Consider the following 6,000-nt stretch of genomic DNA (forward strand, 5'->3'; position numbering starts at 1 on the left):
CACTGCCTGAGACCCCAAGAGACCCCAGCCTTCCTTCCTCCTTCTGCTAAAAGTTTCCTGTGTCGTCTTGCCAGTGGACTATTTCTGTGTTCTCTGTTTCTCTGTAAAATGACAGTGTGTCTCTCTGGGGTTATTTGTGACTTAAATCGTTTGCTTTAAGGCCTCAGGATGAAAGGCTCCATAAAAGTCCAGTAATAAATATAGCCAAGATTGCAATTTAATTAAAGCGCTCCGATTATTTAGGGAAAGCTGCCAGATGTTTTTTGCACTCCTTTTGAAATTTCCCTGTCAATTACTTAGCAGGATTTTGTGCTCCTGGGAAGTTTTCTTCTTGCATGGCCTGTTGGAAGGAAGTCCAGACCAGTAGTACTTATCTCACCAGCTGAGTGAATCATTCTCTTCAGACCCATGGCCTCATGAAATAGGTATGGACACACACAGAAAAAACATTCTACTGATGGTTACTCTGGTGTAGACATGACCATTAACTTGTTATTCAGTATAGATCACATGGAAGAAGGATTTACATCCCCTTCTTTAAAAGGCAATCTGGTCATGGGGAAGAGCGTGCGTCACAGGGACAGGGGCAAGAGTCTATCTCATTCAAGCTGGAAGCACTGAAATAAATATCCCAAATAGCTCTGCACTTGGTGTCATGCACATCCTCCTAAATGCATTGCTGTGTATGAGTTGCTATAGAATTATTATTACTTGGAAGCCCGTGGTGAGGTGCAGGGTGGGTGGCAGTGCAGGGCAGAGCCCTGCCCCGGCACACAGTGATATAGGATGTTCACACCACACTGCCCAGCACTAATGCTGGGGGGGGGTACAGGATGACCAGGAGCTGCTTTTGGCTCTTGGCAAACCCACGGGCACAATGACTCAACCATCATTTATCAGGTTCGCCGCTGCTCTTGTTGGTGAGCAGCTGAGAAACAAACACAACAGGGTGGAGGGAGAAGTCGCTCCCCCAGCCCTGAACAAGCAGGTTGCCCAGCCTGTGGGGCTAACAACAGCTGCTGGCTGCTGGCCACATGAAGCTGCTGCCCTGCCCTCCCCCCCCTCCCCCTTAGAGACAATGATGTCTGAGATTAGGGAGGAATGACCAAAAGCCCCGGTAGTGACCCCCCTTCAAAGACGGCCCTACTGGGGGCTGGTTTACATAAAAGGAAAGGTTGGTTATTTTCTTTGCAAAAAATGCCTTTGAAGAGAAGCAGAGACACGCAGCCAGGAGACAGCCGTGTTCCACTCTGAGAGGTCTTGCTAGCTGGCTTAGATGTTATAGATAATAACCAGGAGGCTGGAAGCAGACTGCTAGGGCACATGCAAACCTTTGATTATAAATCAATCCCTGCCTATTAATGATTGTTTAATTTACTTTGATGGGGGTCTTGGCTTTCTCTGGGAAGTCCTAAATATTTACATCAGGACGCAGACTCTGCAGCGCCCTGTGCAGCGTGTACTGCTGGTCTGAGGCTGCAAGGATGTTTGTGGGGCCAAGAGTCTCCTATACTGAGAGGCAGGCTCTGTCCACCCCAGAAACGGTTGATTTCAGGCTTGGAAACAAAGATATTAATAGTAGGGATTTTTCCTCTTTAAATTAATTAACCTGGATCAACAGTAAGTTGGTCAAACCTGCGGCTTAAAAACCCTTCGTGATCATCCACGTCACTGTGTTACTGCCTGTTTTTTGTACTTTGGTCTTGCAGTCAGGACGTTTTCACAGCAGCTGACCTTCTAGCATCACCAGGACCCTGCATGTTCCAGGTTTTGCACGGGGAGACTGTCCCATCACTATAAATCACCCCTAGTCTGCAGGCTCCTGTCACCTACATGTTCACATCATAGAATGAACAAAGGTCCTTATCCGCAAAGCTCTCAGGGGCTTAAGACACAGTTTACTACTTGAGGCCCAGCTCATCCCTTCACAGCAGCCCTTGCCAGCCACAGTTCAGGTACTAGACACACACAGACACCCACATTTCTGTTCTCTAAGTGCTGGAGAAGAAACTTTCCCAAGAACAGAACCCAAACTTTGGATTTCTTTCCGAGGAAGACCTGCCTGTGTCCCAGTGAGACTGCCATCACGTCAAAGTGAATCACATGCCCCTTCTATAAGGCCAAATGATACTCAGAAAAACCCACATATAGATCCACGTATGTCTTACTAAAGGGGAACACATTTTAAAAGTTTCCATTTCCTCACGGACTCCTCCTTACAATTCCCAGTGGCACTTCAGTTGGCAGAGATGGACACCTTGAAATGGGGCAGGAGGAGACCTCTTTTACTGAACCGGGTGAAGATAGTTTTCCTCCGTCATTTATCCAGCAGCTTTCCTGTCAGATTTTTAAAGGCAGGCATAATCCTCCCGTGTATTGATTTGAAATTTCATGCAGAAGGTTTATTTACTGTTTCAGTTATGTCAGTTTCCAGACGTCTTCCCATTAACAGCCTTGCTCTAGAAGGGGACAGCTGAAGGTGACCCTCCAGCGGTCACTGCAGTTTCCTTTCCTTACTGCCTCACAGCTCTTTACAATGAATTTTATTAGTACCTACTAACTCAATATGCGTGGTCTAAGTAGGTCGTTCTGAATTTAGTTACTGCCCTCCTTTTGCATGAACCCAACCTCGTTATGCGTCTGCAGCTACGCTGAGCTGCGCTCGCCAGGGGAGGACCACTGTAGGACCTCCTTCCAACCCGAGATCACTGTCAGTGAGAGGATGGTGAGGTCAATCTCATTGACCTCACAGCAAGATACAGCCATTGTCACAAGGGCCTTAAAGAGTGACACAAACAGCAAGCAAAAGAAAGGTGATCTTCACTGCAGGAAGGTGAAAATGAGGGAGGATGCATCCATCCTGAGCCTGTGGTGGAGGATGGACAGTACACTGGGTCTGCTCTGGCACTGCATTGCTTTTACAGCTGAGCTGTCAGCATCATTTCCTCACACAGACTTTGATTTCCCAGCCAAATCTCCAGCCGGCAGATTGGTACTTGAAACTTGTTTGCTCTTTCTGGGCAGAACGATTACATATCTTTATACTCAGGCTTTTGCAGGCCCCCGCAGAAATTTGACAGATTAATTGGTTTAACTTCCTGCTCTGCCTGCGACATAAAACCAATTCAACCCAGCAAAACTAGTAATTATGCCACCATTTGTACAGACCTCAGGTGGCAGTGAAAAAACACATAGCAGTCAGTCTTGAAGTATCCGTTTAGATGACAATCAGGGAAAAAACAGCCCCAGTGGGGGCAGACTGATTCAGACCAGATCTTCAAGTAGCAGAAGTTTGCAGAAGTAAGCTTTCTGAGATGTCTCGTAAATCAGTGGCCTCCAATTTTTTAAATCTTTTTTTTTTATTTTGAACCCCTATCAGTAAAAAAATTTTGAGCATACACACCCAATACATGTATATTTATTTATTTATAAAAAATATACATACTCTGCTGTGCTAATATACTAGGTACATTGTAAAACATACACAGAAATAGAAATGAAAAATAGATGATGTAAAGATGAATTAAAAACTATTTTTGAAACATAATTTTACCCTGTTTACTAATGGCACAAAAAATATTTTCTTTCTGCACGCCAGTGGGCTGTCTTGCACACTGCCTGGGGTACATGGCCCCCAAATTTGGAGACCACTGCCGTAAGCAGGACAGGGGGAGGATCCACACAGCGAGCTGTTGAAAGCTGGTAAGAAGGGGAAAGGGACGAAAATAGCACCCTGCAATGAACATCATGCTCATGTACTACATGTCTCTGGCTATTCTAGGGATGAGAGGGGCACAACGACTGAAACAAGAACTTCATTAACTGCTCTTCGCAGGGCTCGTTATCCACAGATGTTATCGACACCTTCCTGGGCCAACCCTGACAGCTGCAAACTATTCTCCAAGAGTTGCAGCAGGAAGAAATTGTGCAGGCCCTGGGAGGATGAGCAGAGGGATTTTGCTGGTCCTGGTTTTACAAAAAGGAACGTAAGGGGAACAATCCCGTTCTCAGGCACTTAAGGATGCACGATGTAGTGTGTGTGACATGGGTGAGACCCCTGGCAGACCCCTGCTGTCTGGCAGAAGGACCTGTGTGGGTGGTGGGTTTGGGAGCCTTGGTACTAAAGACAGAGCTGCAGAGGCCACGGTGTGCCCTCAGCAGTGCAAGGCAAGGTGACACAAGACAGAGGAACAGCTCACTAGCCCAGTCCAGCCCCGCATTTCAATCAGACATCAGCCAGACGTAAATGCTTAAGGCAAGAGCACAGAGCACAACGCAAGGATGAAGCAATCCTTTCCCTGGCCTGCACTCTGGAAACCAGCTGTTCAGGGGCTCCGGTGCATGCAGACCACCAGGCGTGAATTTTAATGTGCCCAGTCCCTTTCTGGACCTATTGGTACTTTCAGCCCCCTCAACCCTGTGGCAAAGTTGCATTTAACAGTGCAAACCGTCGGCCAGGTGGCACTGACAGACACCACCACTGCTGCCGACAGTGGGGACTTGCTGGTCGGTTGCCTGTGGTGGTGCAGCTTCAGCAACAGCTTTAGCATCCCCTCCCCTGGCCAGTGCAGGAGCTCCACTTCAATAGTCTAGCCCCAAGATTCAATTTAGTTCACTCACTCTGAAGCCCCTAAAAACACCTAAGTTCCTTAACTTAGTTTGAAGTAATACTTTTGGTTTACAGCCAGTTGGTGTTAAATTGAAAGAAAAACCCATAAAATCCAACTACTGGTCCTTTTAGGGGCTCTTGATTTGTTTGTTTGTTTTCTTTTAACCAAAGTGTTAAATTAATTTCTAAAAGGGGACCAAAAAGTGCCATACTTGCTAGTAGTGTGTGCTGGGCTGTTCTTGTTTCACACTGCAATGGCTGTATTCAGAAGCTCTGTTTCTAGACATGTAATGACAGGCCTTGGAGGTATTTCAACTCGTTTCAGTTGCTTTCTATGCCTGGTCTAAAATCAAGATTGCTGCTACCTTCCTGTAGGATAAAACAGGTCTCATTTCCACCTGAGGACAGAGAGGAAAATTTCAACGTGAAAAGCAAACCCTTTAGTTTCTATGAGATCTCACCTTGCTTAAAGTTTAAGAAATTCTTGAGGAAAGGTTTTACAATGCAACGTTTTATCCAATGTGGAAACAAGAAATCAATCAAGTAATTCCCTAGAACACTTCTTAGGAAAACAAACAGCTCCTCAGAAGTGAACCCGCAACTGAAAAATCCTCTCATTGCTGAATTACAGAGAAAACAGAAGGATTGACCCCAAATAAGCATTACTTTCTTTCTGTTTTACTTTCGGCTTCCTTTTCTGCAACTCACTGGCACACACATTACACGAAGAGCAGTAACCGGATTTGATTCCTGGTGAGACACTGCACTTCAAACAGCTGGACCCAGCAGTCAGAATTGTATTAACATCTCCTCTGTGGGCGATCACATCTAGCAAAGGGACCTCAGCTTGCCATGGGAAGCAGTCCCGGACCCCCACACCTCCACTGTCCCATAGCACAGCTATGCCCCAGAGCACAGCTCCTCCTGTCCTGCCCTCCAGGGGTGTCGTGGTTTGGGCCAGGCTGGGCACTGAAAGGAAAGATAGATGTTCTCCCCCACCTTTGCTGGTGGTGAGGGCTTTGCACCAAGCCACCAAGTTTCTCGTGCTGGAGCTTGCTTGGAGGAAAGCAGAAGAGGGAAAACAGTCAGGGTTTGCAACAGTCAAGGGTTCTGTTGCATTTTGTCCAGGTGTGCCTTGTCCCATACAGTCCATGCTACAAATAGTTGATGTCACCTCTAAGCTATTAAAGCCACAAAGACACAGACGTTCTCCTGAGCCTTCATAATATTTCACACATCAATCTTCACTCCATTGCTACACTTAGAAGAACATCATATGTACATTAACGGCAGGATTTTTCCCTGAAGGGAAAGATTCTGGAAGCTGAAGAAATCATATGTTTCTTATCTGGTTCTCAGCATTATTCCATGCAAGACCATCTAATAAATGC

This window comes from Calidris pugnax, unplaced genomic scaffold, assembly GCF_001431845.1.
Source record: "Calidris pugnax isolate Ruff unplaced genomic scaffold, ASM143184v1 scaffold59, whole genome shotgun sequence".
Taxonomy (NCBI): Eukaryota; Metazoa; Chordata; class Aves; order Charadriiformes; family Scolopacidae; genus Calidris; species Calidris pugnax.